This window comes from Ictidomys tridecemlineatus, chromosome 8 (genome assembly GCF_052094955.1).
Source record: "Ictidomys tridecemlineatus isolate mIctTri1 chromosome 8, mIctTri1.hap1, whole genome shotgun sequence".
NCBI classification, from domain to species: domain Eukaryota; kingdom Metazoa; phylum Chordata; class Mammalia; order Rodentia; family Sciuridae; genus Ictidomys; species Ictidomys tridecemlineatus.
Window position 1 is genome coordinate 139,992,193 of NC_135484.1, and position 18,913 is coordinate 140,011,105.

General features: G+C 42.7%; 1 protein-coding gene and 1 long non-coding RNA gene across 11 annotated transcripts in view; one reads left to right on the forward strand and one right to left on the reverse strand.

Annotated features, from left to right (window-relative positions):
- Rreb1 (ras responsive element binding protein 1) overlaps positions 1 to 18,913 on the forward strand; it is a 180,368-nt gene that overhangs the window by 75,375 nt on the left and 86,080 nt on the right. The window lies entirely within an intron of this gene.
- On the reverse strand, positions 1,781 to 2,887 carry LOC144366344 (uncharacterized). 2 transcript variants are annotated; one of them, XR_013425406.1, is made up of 2 exons: positions 2,596 to 2,887; positions 1,781 to 1,973 (listed from the first exon to the last, which is right to left on the reverse strand). It is a non-coding gene; the product is annotated as an uncharacterized LOC144366344 (long non-coding RNA). The 2 variants fall into 2 exon arrangements; XR_013425405.1 differs by having other exon boundaries at positions 2,370 to 2,887.

The following is an 18,913-nucleotide window of genomic DNA, read 5'->3' on the forward strand; positions in this document are numbered from 1 at the left end:
CATCAAACTCCTGTCCAAATAATTCAGTTGGGCCCAGCCTTCTTTCTTAATTGGTGGGAAGGAAAACTTCGGCACACACCCAAACTAAGGAGGAAACTGTTACTTTCGTTGGACATTTAAAAATTTCATTCTGAAGGATCTGAGGAGCACGTGTATATTTTTTAAATTAACTACCCATTTGGGATTTTTAAAAACAGTAACAACCAAAATCTCCCCTAAGCCTTGAACTACTCAAAATTGATTAGTTTTTTTAAGTTTTCAGTAAAAAACTTTAGTTATTGCTGTTATCCAAGGTCGAAAAGTAGTTATTGCTATATCCAAGGCCCATATAAAGTATCTCTTGAGCACTGTTTTTTTTTTTTTAAGAGTTCTAGAAATTGTCATTTAATTTTCTAGGTTACAGTCAGATTTCTTTATCAATACTAGAAATTCATATGTGGATTAAAGTGCCAAGCAACATATATTTTTAAAACCAGTATATGGTGGCATATTAAAAGAAAAATGACACGATGGTTTGGCAGGAGTAATTAGAGGAAAAAGTTTTTTAAAGCAACTTCTTCCTAGTTTTTGGAGAAGGTAATCCTCAGTGACAAGAGTGTAGCTTACCTTATTCATGAGGCATCTAAAACAATTCCAAAAGTAATAAAAGACTTTTTTCTAACTCAGGGTAGCCTTACTTGACTTAAACCTCATTTTGTATGAGTTTCTAGCCAAAGGTTCACACATGGGAGAGCTCTTCATTTTTAGTACTGAACTACTTTTTGGTGCATTGGATGAATGTAATATGTTAGCACTGCTGTAGGGCCCAGAATTGCTTGGCTGCCCCTTGCCCTGCCTGCCTGGTACTGGCTGAAAAGGTACCATTGTTTGTTCTGCAAACACTGGGTGATGTTTGTTTCCAAGGTGACTGATTCTATTGCTACTCTTTAAGCAAGGGGGGGATGGGGGAGAGAGAAAGTTGGCTTTAAACACCTTGAGAGCATCCTGTTCTGGATACAGTCTGTGTATGTGTATATGAGTACGTTGAAATTTTATTTTAACTAAGGTTATTGGAGAAAAAGGGATAGTATAGAAGTGGGAGGAAAAACAATATTGGGAAGTCCTGATATTGAATTCAATATATTTATAGTGAGTTTAATAGTAAGATGTTAGAATTAAAAATCTGATTAGACCGAGGTTAACTGTTTTTACATTTGGAAAACTAAAGGGAGGAATAGTATTTAGATGATAACCATTGAAATGTTAAGTTTATTTTTTCATGGAATAGTTCTTCAGCTGTAACCTACATATAGCTATTAAGATGAATGCTTTAGAGTATAAAGTCAGTTATTGATTAGGTAAATAGTCTTCAAAAAAGTATGAGAAAACATGAAATATAAATACATTTTAGTTGTAAATTCTGTTAAAAAAAACTTAAAAATTTGTGTCAAATTTCCAGAGATAACAAAATATACCAAAAGCATCTTTTCATGGTGATATATATTGACTTAATTCATTAAATTTTGGAAATGTGTATTTCACATCAGTGAGAAATTTTTGGTTCTAATTTTAAAAAAAAATTCCTTCTTGGCCCACCCCCCACCCCAGCTTTTTTTTTTTTTTTAATAGTATATGGATGCTGTTAACAGAACTTTGCCTTTTCACTCCTATCAGGTTTAGTACAGTTCATGCGCAGGTTTCAGTAAACATTAACTACTTTTATCAGGGCTTGCAGTGTGCTGAATGGTTAGCAAAGAGTGTGTACTGCAAGAGACAGATGAAAATGAGAGAGTCCAAGGTCACATGGATGTTGATTTTTTTATTTTTTTAATTATTGAGAATTTAGGAGAAAGACATGAGTATCAACGCTTAGTAAATTGCCTCTCTTTGTTCTGGCTGCTTTGCCTCTGCTTTTGTTTATTGTTTAACCGATGAGTTCAGATGCTCCATCTGAGTGGCAACGCAAGAGATTTCAAGATGTTTTCTTCTTTTTCCTGTCATTAAGAGGGGGAAAAAAACCACTCTTCAGGGCATCCTTCTAGGATGAAAAGTGCTCAAGGCCCAATGAAAAAGTAATGTAACATTTATCATGGTGATTCTGGAGATTCTTTTCAGTGTTACAGGGGTTTCCTTTTTTTTCCCCTTTCTCAAAGATAATTCGGGATTTCCTTGTGCTGGTCAGTTTGGTTTCCGCAGTTAGCACAGTAACTCATAAACCAAGTGCTATAATGAAATATTGCCAAATATAGAATAAGCATGCAAGTTTTGGGTATCGTGTAATATTCCAAAACTTTTGCCTGTATCATTTTCGAAAATAGGAATGTGCTTATTTTTAGTGAAAAGGATATGCAACTTTTAGACATTATTGACAGTAAGAGTTGTCTGCTTGCCTTTCCAGTCCAGCAGGTATGGAAGCACTGAAACTAAGCAGTGGGCCCTGGTCATGGTTTTCTTCTCTTTTCTCCCTGGCTGGCTGGTGGGTCTGGCTTGACTGTGGGAGCCAGCTCTAAAGCTGCTACACGGGAGTTTTCTGTAGGGTGGCTCCCCTGCTCGGAAGCACAGAGTTTAGGCTTCAGAAGTGCATTTAGCTCCTGTGCTCTCGGCCCAGTTGCTTGCCTGGTTGACCCAGCGCTCCGGGTCAGGGGCCTGTGGAAAGAGGGAGCAGGTCGGTGGCCTGGGGTTCCCGGGGAGGTACCAGAGGAAGACAGTCGGCGCCGAGCCGGGCCTCCCAGCCATTGTGCACCGAGAAGGCACTGAGCAGACGTGCGTTCGCACAGCTGCGGGAGCCGCGGTGTCCTGGCCCTCGAGGGTTTGTCCGTGCCCTCCCGGGCAGAGGTAGCAGACGGCCGATGGTGGACACTGCCCTGGGTCAGCGGGTTCTGCTGCAGCGGGACCTGCTCCACCGCCCGCCCCTTCTCAGCTCTCGCGAGTGGGCAGCTGGGCCGTCAGTCAGGGCGGCAGGCCCCGATTGGCTGGCTGATCGCCGGGGGCGGGGCGAGCCGGCCCTTGACGGCCTTCCCCCGAGCGGCGTCTCTGCCCCAGAGCTCGACGACGCGCTCTGTTCCTCCAGAGAGGCGCACGGCACCCTGTGGCCGCTGGAGCTGCAGCCTAAGGACGACCAAGGGTTTTCAGGAGCTCGTTTAGCCACTGAACCTAAAAAAAAAAAAAAATCCCCTCAGGGAGAGATTAGAAGACGTGTGCGCCCTGAGCTAGTCCCCTTGTATTTTATTATTATTACTTTGCTAATTTGAGGACTTTCAGCTCTACCACTTTTCAGTTTTCGGAAGTTCTGCATAGGCATTGGCTTGCCCGCGCGTGTTGTGTATTCACCCCCCAGAATAAGCCGGTTAGAACACTTGGCCTCCCTGCTGACTGTTTTGGAGTGGAAGCAGCATGAGGCTCAGAAGCGCCCAGCCAAGGCCTGTGTGACAGGAGGGTGATCGCCCTTGCTGCTGGAGAATGGCCCCAGCCATGTGGCCCAGCCTGGAAGGGGGACGTGTCTGCTTTCCAGAGAGAGAATGGGGGCAGAGGGCCAAAACAGCCGAACCAGCTGCAGGGCTGCTGGGTTTACATCTTCCCGAGGTGTCAGGCAGGCGCTGTCGCCCACCGTCCTGTGCTCAGAACCCTGTGCCTGTCTCCTGAAAGCGGAGCCCGCTTGACTTGTCTCACTGCTCTGTTTCAACTCTCTCCTTTTCCAGGATCAGTTTAATTATAAAAATGAGCCCATTCATCTGGGTCGTTTCTTGATGTTCTGTACTTGAAGTGCACCACCAGTGGGGGATACCGTCAGCACTGCTACTCGTGGTCAGAGGCCTCCTGGCTCTGCGGCTTCTTGTTAAGTGTGCCTTGCCTTACCCACAGACAGTCCATGAGGTCAGCCTTGACCACCTCCCGGCATGTGCTCTGTAAGTTGCCACCTCTGCAGTCATGTGACTCAGACCCACGCTGAAGCCAGGGTCACTGACTGCCCCCAGGGTCCCCCCACCCAACACACTCATTGCAGGGCACTGTTGCACCCCAGAACCATGTCAGTGACTTACAAGGCAGGGCCTGGCCTCTCTACTTTTAGAACTTGTCCCCTTTTGCTGTGCTGCCTTTGGTGATCAGTTTTCTCAAAACAGCAATCCTTTACCAGGGTGAAAGCTTTTCTACACTGCACAAGCCAGGGCCCACTCCAGGAGAGTCTGATCCATCTTGTCTGGGTAAAGGCTAGAAACAGGTAACCTGCCCATTTCTGTTGGAAACTTCTGATGAAACAAAAGAATATGTTTCAACCTCTAGAATTTTTTGGGAAAATACCGTTGAAAGGGTTAAGAAATGATAAATCGCCAAATTCTCCCATCTGATACTTACTTGCAAAGCTGTTCTCTATTAAATGAGGTATGGCGCTACCTGTGCTATGACCTTGATAGGCCCACGGCATTGGCAGATGTCAGTGCCACTAATTAATTTTTTAAGAAGTTGAAGCTCTTACAAAATTATCAAGGATGCTCAGTAGCTGGTACCAGATGTTTCTTTTGTTAAGGGAATGGAAAAGCAGTGTCACAGGTAATTGGGCTATGGATGTTTAATACCTTGATCTGCGGCTGTGGGTTTTGGGATGATTTTTAAGAAGGGTAAGGGAGAGTGCACATTCTGGTTTCTTATGTGCCCCCCCCCACCCACCCACTCGGCCACTTGCAGTATTATCTTATGTGGAGGTGTTGACTCAATTATCATTAGACCCAGCTCCTGTTAGAAGAGAGTAAATGGTACTTGGGGCCTCTTTATCTGTACAGTTTTGCCACAGCTGAGGTGACAGCCTGTTCTAACTGAATTCAGTCCTTTTTTCCTCTTTCACTGTGGAACAACAGGAAAGTCAGCCGCTCATCATGTCGGGTACAGACTTTACAGCCTCTGAACAGCCTTTGCTTTTGCAGTTTATGAATGCACCATTTGTTGTTTAGAGCACAACTGTTAGATACAACTGGCCTCTGCAGCCCACTCTGCCCAAGACCAGTGAACATCGCTGTGGCCTTTTTTTTTTTTTTTTTTTTGCATAGGCCAAATTTTTGCCTTAAATACCACCATTTTGTTCACACTAGAATTTCTTTGATCAATTTACATTTTTCACATGTAAGTTTCAGAAATAAGCCTTTAATTTGTTCAAACTGTTGGGTTGGCAGTCCTGAATAAGTGTAAGTATTGAAAGAAGAGGTTGATTTTGTGCCTTAGTTATGTACATGTGCATAAAAAAAAAACTTACAAGGCAGGTGACATGTGACTATAGTTTTATTTTAAATTGGCTTGAAATTGTGAAGTTTTACTACTGTTTTCTAGGTCTTATATTTCTTTCTTTTTGACCTTACACATCATCTCTTTGTCATCAAGTATTCAGTTAAGAATTTAAGATTGATCTTAAATGTTCTCAAACAAAAAATGAGTGTATGATGTGATGTGTTAATTAGCTTGATGGAACTATTTCACAACACATTTGTACATCAGAACATCTTGTGTACACTGTAAACATGTACTTTTTTTGGTAGTCTAAGGATTGAGCCCAGGGCTTAGTGCTATACCACTGAGCTGCACTGCCAGCCTGACAAATTACTTGTCACCTATGCCATAATAAGAAAATTATTAATTGAAAAAATAATTTAAGTGAATCTGTCAAAAACTAAACTCTGTAATGTGGTATTCTGAAGTATTTGTAGACAACTTTATCCTTTTTCTTTTCTCCTGAACCAGGGTTTCCTCCAAAAGTGATACTATTAATGTTAGAATTCTTTTTTACTAATTTTTTTTCTCTTTCACATGTACATTTTTGGCCCTATGTAATGAATTATAATAGATATTGTGATCTGTTATCTCTGTGGGCACAATTCCTTCTTTACAGTTCATTTCACAGTATTTTAGTTAAAAGAGTCTTAAAATCTTTTTCTTCTGTGTTTTAAATATTCAGCAACTGGGCCAAATTGTTCATTCTAACTGTTATCAGCCCTGCTTTGGCTGAGGAGAAGAATTTCTGTTAAAATAGCACTAAGTGTCCTACAGCAATCAACTCCACATCCCTTGATATCCTGGAGATTCCAAAAATAAAGCAGTCATTTGCTGAAAATTAAGATTTCCATATGTAAATCTTCAGGTAGATATATTTATTTGATGTCTTTCAAAGAAGTTATGGAGACCCTGGGTTGCACTTGGCTTTTGCTAAAATGGGTACATACAAACAGGGGAAAGAGTCCGATGTTTGAGATCTGTGCTCTTCACTTTACTGTGTGGAGAGGAAGATCTCTTTTTGTAAAGAGTAGATTTCCCATTACCTGAGGAATCTTTAAAGTTGATGTGAAGGCGAAGCAGACATAAGCAAGAAGTTGGGGCGGAGGGTAGGCAAGCTCTTCTTCGAATGTATCATCCAGGAACAGGTTTCTTAGCCCTGAATCCATTCTCATTTTCAGCGTGTTTTACCTACATGTGATCCCACATTTTGATGCTTGGATTTGATCTACACCTTTAAACTATGTGAAGTCTCATTGGTCTTTTCTCCCTTTGCTGTAGTTTCTTGTGTGATTAATTAGGTGTATTACTTAAAATGGCAACTGAAACATCACCAGGAATTTTCACCAGGTAGAAACTGTTTTTCCTGTGTCAGAACAACCAGTGTGGCTTAGTTGATGCTTCTGTTGCTAAGCAGGTACGTTTCTGGTCTGAAGTCTGCCCATTAACCCTGTAAATACCTAATGGCAAGCAGAAAAGAAGAAAAAATAATTTTGTCATTCTTTCTCACATAGTATTTGTTGGAGTGTATGAAAACTGGACCTAGCTCAACCTAACCCTGAGTTACCCATTTTAGTGGGGAAGGAGAAGAGCTGGGGGACAGCCAGAGCAGGTTGGCAGTTTCCATTGAGATGATAGCTCCAGTAGCCAAGAGTCCAGGTCTCAGCTAATGTGATCAAAATTATGAGTTTCATTTCAGCGAGGAATGGGTTTAGCTATTTTCTTTGGGAGTCTTCTCTATACGTCTTACTTTAATCGCCGGTATGGTGTACGAAAGGAGGAGGGAAGAAGGGGTTGCAGTTTGCATCCATTTACCAGAAAGGAGTTAACAGAACATACCGCAGAACAGGTTGGGCAAGACTGTTAAAGCCAGTGATGAAGTCTTTCTCTCTCTCTCTCCCTCTCTTCCTCCTCCTCTGCTGCCCCCACTTCTCCCGAGATTTTAAAACATCTTCAGAGATCACACACACTCTCGCACACTCCCCCCTCCTCATTTCAGTGTCTGGCTTTCCCTACTCGAGGCAGAACCTTTGATGTGAATAAAATACTTTGTGCAGATGAGGAGGCTGCGCGAGCAGGCCAGCAGCCGGCTGTGGGACTCTGCCTGGCCAGCTGTTTCTCCAGCAGGCGATGGTGCCCTCTGTCATGTAACATAGGCCCCATTCAGCAGCAGCATTCTTGAGTGTGCATTTATGCCTCTGTGGGACTGTGGGGTGGATGGCTTGGGAGGGGGGAAAGTGGAGGCGGGGAGGGAGAAGGAAGTGTGCGCACAGACAGCCGCGGAGGGTGGTGCGCTGGAGTGGCTGCCACCGGGGTGCCAGTGAGCATTAGCAGTTAGCTCTGACTTGTGGCATGTCTGGGGGCCCTAACTGTGGAGGAACCAAACTCTTTAAAAGCTGGTTCAGTCTGATATAAGTTGTGCATGGTGTTTTCATCCGTCCACTCCATAAGCACACCATATATAGTCATGCTGGAGCTCGCTAGGACACCATCTCGAGGGAATGTTGCTAACGCACAGCTCCTTTGGCCTCAGAAGCAGACTCACTAGGTGCTTTCTATTGTACTTGCCTCCTTTTGGAGGGCAGGAGGCGAGAGGAAAAGGGACTCTTTTTCTATCTTTACACTGTTGAGTTTGCCCTCTGAAAGCTGAAGAACTGTATTGTCATGCAGGAGAAACTGAGTCCGGTGTGCATCTGTTTTAGAATTCGAGCCTTGTTTCTGTTTGTATCGTTACCACGTGTGTTTTGTGTTTTATGGTTCTGGTCTCCCACTGTCTGCTACTAGAGCACCTTCTGACTTTTGGAGGGTGCGCTGTTCCCTGTAATGTGTATTATTTATTGGTGGCCCTGTCTCCAGGGACTTACGTGTGTGCTTTGTGTCTCTTGTCCCAGCCCTTTCTGAGCTGCTGAGTATGTTTATCATGCATCACCTTCAGATGGCCAGGACAGGGCAGGCAGCTAGCTCTGTGGAACCCGTGGCCGCCGGTTTCCACTTGGCAGAGCTGGGTCTGTGGAGTGGGGAGGAGACAGTAATGAGAAAGAAATGCACTTTTGTTTTTGTTTTTTTTTTTCCCCCCTTGGAATACCCTGGGGACTGCATTTCAGCTTGGAGTGAGCAGGGTGAGGCATTTGTGATCCAGATAAGAAGTCTTCTTCCTTTCCCCTCTGTTTCCTTTTCCTTCCTTTTGCCGCCCACCGCCCTCCAGGCCTGATGCCTTTCTTCTTAGGCCATGTAGGTGGGTAAACCTTGAGGAGAAGATGGCTTATGAGTGGGATATTCCGGTGCTATGTGAAAAGACAAGACAGGCGCTTTCTTTGCCTTGTTCTCTCTCGATGGCCTCAGCAGAGTGAATTATATCTGTGTGACAGTTAATTGTACCATCCTTCCCCTTTCCTAAGCTGATAAGCCTCTCTGTGTCTGTCTCCATCAAGCTTCTTTGTTTGAGAAGTGCCTAATGCAGTAGAACAAAGTGACACTTTTTCTTACTCACTGAAGTCTCTCAAGCGTATTTGTAATGTCTTTATCATATTTTTATTTCTTCAGTTTATATAATTGAATTGTTCTGAGTAGTACAAGTGACTGATAAGTTAATATTTTCTTTAAAAATCAGTTTTTTTGAGGGAAGACAATGTTTTGGGTTTTTTTAAGAGGTATTTGTATTTATTTCTAAACCCTGAAGAAAATTTGATGAATAATGTTCAGAATCAGATACTGGGACCTGCCAGAGGACAAATAACAATATGAATAGCAGCTGATTTGCTAGTGTGCAGTTGACTCAAGGTGTACACCACTTATGTGGGGGTCACTTATTTGGGCATCCTTAGGTCCAGAATATTGAGCCGATGTGCATGTAAGAGCTAGTGGGATACACATTTTTTTTTTGGGGGGGGGGTATATAAAATAAAGCTTTCAAAAGTCACAAAGGTGATAGGAAATACTGATGCTAATACTCCTACCCTTGATTTGTGTTGATCCTTTAAGCCTACACTCTAACACTGTTTATTCCTACTGTACAAGTGACTGACCACCTGATGTCTCACATTTCTCAGTCAGCTCCAAATTAGAGGCCAGAACTGGGGGTTGAGGGTAGAGAAGAGCCATCAGTAGGAGATAAATTAATGACAAACAAGAAGTATGTCAGGGGATGGGACGGGAATGGCTAGTTACCACCAGGGGAAATTAAGGAAACTGTGTTCTTTCTCACATCTGCATGGGCATCGACAGTGATCTTAATAAAAATTTCAATTAAAAATAAAAGCACTGCCAACCGAGGATATAGGGGCAATGCTGAAGTAGAAGAATATTGACTAGTTTCCAAAGGCAGCCTTGTTACTAATTATTCATTGTGAAGTGATGGTTTTGAGTCATTCCCCCCATAGGTTAAATTAATCACACGTTGATTCACCATACTCTTAGGAAGTTTAAAAGATACTTTTAAAAATGATTAACACTTAGGGTTTTATACAGAACATTAATTTCTGAGTCCCCCTCCCCTATTCTCAGCAATGTGAAGCTACTCTGTGAGAAAACATGAAGTATTAGAATTATCTTTCAAGTGTAGTCGGATATAAAGTAAAAGTTTATTTTACTTGGACCGTAGGAAAAAAGCTATTTCTTAATAGATTCAAGTGATGTCCAAGTACCATCATCATTAGGTGGTTGACTTTAAGCCATCTAATGTGAATTGGAAGGAAAGAGTGTCCCCGCCCCCACATCCCACCTGAAGACTTATTCTACAAAGGATGCAGTCTTAGTCTGGAAGGGACTCAAGTGGTCACTTGGTCTGCTTTTATGAGTTTGTCTATATTCTACTAGATATTCTGGCTAGTGTCTAAAATTGAACAAGTTATATGGAATCATGTCATGATTTGCTTTTCTGTTTTCTTTCTTTTTTTTGGCCAGGAGAAATGTGATACAACTTGGAACCAAAATACGCTTATTCTGCAGAAATTGTTAGATTTATGGGGGGGGGGTTGTTTGCTTTAATGTTATTTGCTAATTTTATTCAAGTAGCTCCTATTTTACAGGTAGAGAACATTTGAGCACTCCATGGTGATACATCATAGTCTCCCTTGATATCCAGTATGGACATTTTTATAGAAATCCTAGGGTTAAAAACTATCCAAAGTTGCTAATACCTGCTAATGGTTCTCCAAAGGCATTTTGATTTGATCTGCATAAGTACTGACCCAGGTTTCAATAATCAGACTCATAGCTACATCTTCAATACTTGCATATTAACTCTTAATAGTATCAGATTTCTTTTATAGTTAGATTTGCCGTGATGCATTATTAACCTGTGCATAAGCCTGCTAAAAACTTTTCCCTTCCTAATTCAAATAGGTTTATGGTGTTGTTTTGGTGGTTTTTTTTCTTGTTATTGTTTGTTTGTTTGTTTGTTTTTGTAGCTTAGGAGTTGTTCCTGTGAGAATTTAATTAGATTTGAAATTTGAAAACTAGAATTCATGATTACTGCCAATGATGGTGGAGAGTATTCTCTTACAGAATATATGTTTTTGACACTGTCCGGCAGGGAAAATGCATATGAATTGTATATACACAATAGGAACTAGTTTTCTGGATTTAGACTCTCAGGGCAGATAGAAAAGTAATAAAAACCAGGACTTCCCAAGAAGCAAGTAGCAGGTTTACAAGCTGACTCTTTGGGATGGGGACAGCACAGAGGGAACTTGCAGAGTGTGGCTGAGTGGTAGAAGATGTGGGTCAAGATTTGTGACAACCTTGCCCAAGTGATCTGTAGCTGGTTACGGTGCAACTCAGTTTTAGCCGATGTGCACAACTACTGGGAAGGCTGAGCCTCAGCGACAGTTGTTAGAGATCCCAGTGGTGGAGGTAGAGATGCTGGGCACAGAATGGAACAGTCACTGGCTGCTTGGAGATCAGCCTCTGTAAATCATAGGCACCAAAAACTTGTGTGCCACTGGAGTCACCGTGGAGAGAGCAGGAGGGTGCATGCTTCCAGTTGGTGTTCTGATGCCCTTTAAAGTGCCTGGAGTACTTCAGAGACACTGCAGAAATGTGTTGGACAATTATTAGCATCTTAGTACATAGCATCCATTGTTTTTTTTCCCCTTCACAAAATCCTAATCTTCTCTATATAAAGTAAATGTCGGTCTACTATAAAAGCTGACCAAATTACTTTTGTTTTACACAGCATGTTAGTTATAAGGACGGAAGTAAAAATCCAACGAGAAGAATTTGATCAATTGATTTAAGATTGTTGGAGGATTGAAGTGTTACTTGATTGCTGGTCTTATCCAGGATTTTGAGATTTCAAGGAAAAGTGGACAATGGCTGCTTTTATCCTAGGGATTTCAGCAGTCATATGATCTACCAACCAGCCCCCAGGAACAGCCAGCGCCGGCAGTCTCTGTGCTGAGTAGTCCGTGGAGAGAGGAACGTCAAAGTGGGTGGCATGTGCTAGCTTAGGAATCATTTAGCCAAGAACTGGTTTTGGTCATGACAGTAATATATGCATAACAGTTGCATTTTGTAGAGACAGGACACATGAATGGTCTGAGATTTATTAGATCGAGTTGATGGAGCTTGAGGAGGCAACAGGAGGGATGCCAGTGGGGATCAGCAGTTTCCTGAGGAGCCTAGGGGAAGCTGTCATGTCCAGGTTGGGGATAGGGACAGTGGATCATCTTGTTAAGCCTTCTCAGAGAAGTTACTGGCATGTGGACCATGTATGAAATCATACACCTCTTTGGGCATAAGTAAATGGAAAGGGGATTTTGGCTATATAAAGGATACCATTTGTAAACTCCCAGGAATTTATTTAAGCTTGACTCTCTTGTGGTGAACATGACTATGGAGAAATGAACTGAGCAAGTCACATCATAGAAACTGCATGTCATTGCTTTTACATGGCTTCCGCTTTCTGAACATTGTATGATCCATTGTATTCCTCTCTTGCAGGCACACATGCAAGACCTCTGATTTGAGGAGACAGGATAAAGATTATAAAATCACCTGACTGAGTAATAGGGAATTGAGTACTAGCAAGATGTGATCCCAAGTTTTTTTTAGTTAAGCTTTTATAATAAATCAACTAATCTAATTGTACAGTATTCCTGTTATTGCCAGTATTCTAAGAGAAATGTCCCCTCCTGTTAGTTCCTTATGAAAAATAAAGAATAGTCTGGTTTGGGGGGATATATGGAGACTTCATTGGTCTCCCTAATATAAGTAATTCCTGTGATTTTTTTTTTTTTAAGTAAGCTCTTACTATACTGTTAATTTCGGAGGTTGGTTATTCTTTTTTAAGATAGGGTTTCACTATGGTCCCCAGGCTGGTCCTCATCTCCTGGGCTGGAGTTGTTCTGTCATAGCCTCCTAGTAACTGGGACTACAGGAGTGCACCATTACACTAGTCTAGGTTTTCTTTATTTTTAAGTAACTTTTTTTTTATGTTTTCTGAAAGACATGAAGAAAAGAAAATCTACTCACTTAAATTATCTACTCATAGTTACTATTTTTAAAAAATTAGAGAAATTCAACTTTAAGTATTGGGGCCTTTTTATTATTTTCCATTCTGATTTTACAGCTGAGTTATAATATGTGACCAGATGGATTACATGAGTGTTGACCTTTTTGGGGAATGCCACGTGCAAGTACCTAAAGAGCTTAGAATATGACATACCCAGAGAATGCGGTGTTCAAGGGGCCCTCAAAAGAAGCACTGATGCAACAAGGTCCTATCATCTCAGGGTTGAGCTTTGCCAGTGCTGGATGGGACCACAGAGCATTGAGCTTCTTAATAAATGAGTCTTGGGTCGGATTCCATCTCTTGGGTCCCCTTCTTCCTCTGGGAGAAGTCTTTTCTGCTGTCCTTTAATAAAGCCTCTACTTTCCACTCTGAAAAAAAAAAAATGAGTCTTGTGCATGTGTACAAAAGGCCTCCTGCTCTCTGTAGACAGAGAATCTTTTTTTGTGTTCCATTCCACATAATCTGGTAGATAGTATACTTTTTTTTTCTTTTTTTTTTCCTACTGGGGATTGAACCTAGGATTGCTTTACCATGAGCTACATCCTTAGCCCTTTTTGTTTTCTGTTTTTGAGACCAGGTCTTTCTAAGTTGCTTAGGGCCTCATTAAACTGCTGAGGCTGGCCTCAAGCTTAGGATCCTCTTGCCTTATCCACCGGTAGATAGTAGACTGTGAATAGCTTATTGCCTGCATGTTAAATTGCAAAATGCACCTAGGTTAGCTAGAAACTATGATTTTTTTATTTGTTCTTTGTTTAAAGCAGTTCAGTGGTTAAGTGTTGATGAGATAACCTATTTTTGCCCAGAGAAAAAGGTAATCAATTCACACATGATTAAATAAAGTCAAAACCCTGTACTCTTGGTTTACTCTACAGAAACTGATTAAAGTCAAAGGATTCCAGTAGTGGGAATACACACACTCACACACATACATTCATACACACACAGATACACACACTCTAGCAACCGGAGATTAATTCCAGGACTCCCCCTCCCCTTGGATAGTTGCAATCTTCCAACATCAGCCTCCCCAAGTCACTGTGATTGCAGGTGCGTGCCATCATGCCCAGGTTCCAAATTCTTCAGTGTATTTATCGTTCATGTTGTTAATACTTCTTAGCATATTGAGGTTTCTTAATTATTAGCAATTGTTTCCTAATCATATGCCACTAAGGAACTTTTATATTTGATGAGAAACACTCAAAAAGGGAGGTTAAAAAATCTGTTTTGGTAAATGGAAGTTTATGAGAACAAGATAGAAATCTTGGCTGATTATAAAATACCTTTTCTATGCATTTGATAGGTTGGACTGATGGTGAAAATAGGCTTTGTCTAAGTCAGGTTAAGCTAAATGATGGTGAGGTATCAACAAATGATTCCAGATGGACACAGCAAGAAAGAGTTAGCACAGATCTCACACGTAATAGCTTCAGCCTGGAAGTGATGCGTGTCACTTGTGACCACAGCCTATTGGCCTAGAACTAGGCGTGTGGGCTGCCTGACTCCAGAGGGAAAGGGGTGCTGAGAGAGATGCAAAAGAACATAAGGACAGCCAGGTGCTGTGGTGCACACCTGTTATCCCAGCGGCTTAGGAGGCTGAGGCAGGAGGAGGATCGTAAGTTTAAGGCCAACCTCAGCAGCTTTGTGAGACCCTGTCTCAAAATAAAAAATTTGGTGCTGGGGGTATAACTCGGTGGTGAAATGCCCCTGAGTTTAAAAAAAAAAAAAAAAAAACTTGGTAAGGATATTCTCTGATCAGTGAACCTTACTCCTTTACTCTCCTTTCTCATTGCATTTCTGGAAGGTTTACTGTACACCTAAATAAACTACGTAAGTTTTAGGCCTAAAGAGTAGATCTTAATGAATTAACTATGCCATTCAGCAGTGGTTCTCAAAGTGTGGTCCCCAAACCAGCAGCATCAGCTTCACCTGGGACTTGTAGGAAACAGATTCTTAAGCCCTTTTCGGGTTTTATCAGAAACTCTGGAGGGCTGGGTACAGTGGTACCTGCTTATAATTCCAGTAGCTCAGAAAGCTGAGGCTTTGAACTGATCACAAGTTCAAAGCCAGCCTCAGCAACTATCTTAAAATAAAAATTAAAAGGGCTGAGGATGTGGCACAATAGTTAAGTGCCTCTGGGTGAAATCCCTGGTACCAAAAAAAAACCAAACAAAAAAAATTGTATATACATACTGATATTCATTCTCCCCTCCCTCCCTCTCTCCCTCCCTCTCTCCATCCCTCCCTCTCTTCCTCCCTCTCTCCCTCCCTCCCTTCCTCCCTCTCTCCCTTCCTCCCTCCCTTCTCTCTCTCTTCTCTCTCTTCTCTTCTCTCTCTCTCTCTCTCTCTCTCTCTCTCTTGTGTGGCTCAACAGTAGAGTGCTAGACTGGCATTTGCAAGACCCTGATTCTATCCCTAGCACCACACACACACATACACATGCAAAAGCTGTGGAGGTAGAGTTCAGAAATATCTTATACCAAGCTCTCTAGGTACATTCCAAAACATAGGTGAATCAAATGTCTCTAGCACCTGTTGGACTCATGGTAGCTGAATTAAGTCTGAAGTAATGATACATACTTGTTAGTGTGTATGTGCAGGACATGTGCTCAGGAGGACATATATGATAATAGCAAGCATGTAGGAGGTTGTACTAAATGTTCCAGATAATGTTTAAGCGCCTTATAAATGTGACTCATCTATTTCCCACAACAGCCATATAAAGTGGGTATTGTTATGATCCTCAGCTTAGGAAACTGAGGCAGAGAGAATTTCTGTCACTGTTTAAAGGCAGTGCCCACAAGGTCAGGCCACTTACCACAGTTGGCAAGTGGTAGAGGCAGGATTTGAACCCAGGTGATGTGGCTCCAGAATCTACTCTGTAACTATTGTGTGGTTCTACCTGCTGATCTTTGGGTGGCCACCCACTAGGCCCTGTGGTCATTTTTTCACTTTTTCCTGAATGGAGATAGTCTGTGAGAATTAGCAGGAAGTGTGGTGTGCTGGTTACAGTTCACATTTTAAGTTAAGCCCCCTCACCACGAGTTTCATTCGTTGGTGGTTTACATGTGTGGTGGGCTGGTGACAGTGTTGGCCAATCTTGGAGGTGCACAGCTAGGCAGCAGTTGCCCGTTCATTTAAAACTGAACAATAAATAGAACAGAGTTGTTAGGGTCAGAACCAGGGAGCTAGTGGGAAGTGGTTTCTCAGGGAGATGGTCGTGCTACAGGAACATTTTCTTCAGTTAACCTATGTGCAATCTCCAGACTCAAGGGAGAGGCCCTGTTCTCATCACCTTCCCTTTTGATTCTTCTGCCCTTTCATTTTCCTTTATCCATCTGCCCTCCCTGAGATGCTCATCGGAGGCCCAATTCCATCGGGGGCTCTGAACAAGGTTTCTGTTAGGTCTTTATGAGCCAGACATGAGTTTTATTAGAGAAAATGTGTTTTTCCTTCCAAAAAACGAGTTAAAAGGGTTTTCTACCTTCCATTTGGGAAGTCTAAATTAGAGTTAGACCTTAGACCGACTTTAATTTTGAACTGATCAAATCATATTTTCCAAATGACATTTAGAACTGCTTGTTTCCTTGTATCTTTATTTACAGTTTGTAATTATTAATTGCCTTTTCTTCCAAGTGAATCTGTTGTGTCTGTTGTTTAGGTGGCCTTTGCTGGCCTGTGTGTTTTCTTGCCTGCTTTGTCTCTTGTGTTCAGCAGACTAGAGCTGAAAAGGCTCCTTGGCAGCTCTGCCCGGGACAGTACCAGCTTTGACTCTAGGTAGAGGATAAAGATAGCATCACCCCTTTCGGGTTTCATGTTGGCTGGGAACAGCTGCTATGCTTTGTATAGCCCTTAATATAACATTTCATCCCTGAGTTGCTAAAATTTTTAGTTTTCTCCAAGCCAGGGCTTAACCATAAGGTTTTGACATGCAGACGGAGAGTCTAGAATTTTCCTTTGAGAAACACAGTTGCTTGTCTTGGTTGTTTAGACCAGTACAGAGATATGATGGTGGAAGGAGAGAGAGAAGGCTGTTTGCATAAGTTGCTTTAAAGCTCCATCCACTTCCTTCAACACTTTAAATGGTTTAATTTGCTTAGGTACTTGACCAGAGGTGTAGATGATGGAAGGAAATCTCAAGTCAAATCTAAACAAAAGAAGAAAGAACTGACCTAAAAAAGAGCAACTGAACTCACACTAATTGAATCACACTTTTGCCCTGACCAGCTGAACCTGTGAGAACAGCATAGGGACAGAGTGCTCTTGGTGGTCTTGTGCCTCTTAACAAGGAAGCCCTGCCAGTCCTCTTGCTGGTCTCCTAGTGCATTTTGCATGGAGCCACATCTGGGTTAGAGCTGCAAAATGTGAAAGCCATTTCAGATTGGCACCTGGGAAATGTATTCTCCCCTCTGGGAGACCTGGTGCCCTTGGTATTTGTATTTTGAATCCTCAGGCATCCTTTGGGAAAAAGTAATAGGCTTGCCTCTTACAGCTAGAATGTGAGATGCAGCCATTTGAAATGGTGTGGTATGAACATTCCTTCTCATTGGCCAGTCATTCCGAATCGAATCGGAAACGGGATTCCACAGGCACCCCGAGTAGGAGAAGGGGATTCCAGAGTACCACTTCACTGCTCCCTGGACCTGTTCTCAAGGGAGAACACCTATGGTCACATGGCTGTAAATACCTAAGCTAACTAATGGTCTCCCTCTCTGTTTAGCTTCCTTTTCTGGGGCTATTGCAGAGCCAGGAGCTGGGGTGAGGAGGGAGACTTATATCTCTGACTGCCTCCACCAGCTCCCTGGGGTCCTTGTTCCTACCATCAATTTCCCCTTTTCTTCTTCCTCCTCGAAGCATTGGACCACGGCCTATTTTCTGGAAATTCCTGTTGAGGACACTATTTGAATGCCTCTGTGTGTGCAGGATTCAGCAAAGGCCATCCTTGGGCACCCCCTCCAGGATTCCTCTTTGCTCTTTCATCTTCCTGACTCAGGCGACAGGCTCCGCCCACTGGCTGCTATTGTGTTCCCACTTATCTGGAGGCCATTCTTCTCCCTCCTGAGGACCTCCATCCTGCCAGCCCTTCTTCCTATCCCTTGTGACTAAATAGGGGTGTTCTTCGTGTCTCATGCTTGAGTCTCATTAGCTCAGTGGCACAGCAGCACAGGACCTTCCTCTCTGAGGAATCCATCCCCGACACTTATCAACTGATTTCACTACCATGACCTTCTGGACCCCTCCTCATTTTATCCACATTCAGAGTCTCTAAAAAAAGAACTTGGTCCCCTTAACCATTGGAAACTTTCCCCAGTCACCATTCTGCTTCCTGTGGCAAGAGAGACGTGGTCTCTTCCTCCATGTGCTCTTCAAGGGGTTGGTCTCTTCAGCTGCCCCAGGAGCTTCCCTTTCTTTGAAAGTTGTTCTGGTTTGCCTTTCCCTTCCTATTTCCTCTGTTCCCTTTTCTAGTCTGTCTTCCGTCCCTGCAGTACGGTACCATGTTCAAACAGGTTTCTTGAAAACTCTTACATCACCTTTCTCAGCCTACACTGAGCCCACACCCCCCAGTGCCCAGACCCAACCCCAACATTCCCAGCGCCCCATAATTTACACACCCTCTGTAATCATCCCTGCCCTCAGCAGCACCTGGTCCTTTTCAGGTCTCGGCTCCTTCCAGCCTCTTTCCTACCTCCATGCCCCTCTACGTCCACTCTGCCCATCCATGCTGGTCTCTGCTCTTTCTGGACCGAAAATTAGTACTTAATTAATCCTCTTACCTTTTTGTGCTTCTCTCTCTCTCTCTTTTTTTCCCTTCTCTCCTAGATGGTGAGCTCATAGGTCATCTCCTTGCCCCCTGCCCCAGTTTAGTACTGGGCCAGTAATTGCTAATTGAGGTAACTAACATGCATTTTTATCATCAAGAAATATTTGAGGGCCTTAGAGTATTTTACCCCAAGTCATTGGAAGTGGGATCAAGGGTCCCATATTTTTTCCCCCAGACTTTTTTAACCTCTTGATAGCTTAAAGGCCCGGGCGGAGTCAGGGTGGATGATTAGTTTTTATCTTCAGAGGAAACGGGAGAAGACAAGGACTGAGTCAGCTCACCCATCCACTACTCCCCTTGTCGTGATTCTTAAACTGTATAGTTGATGTAATTTTTCCCATTATAGC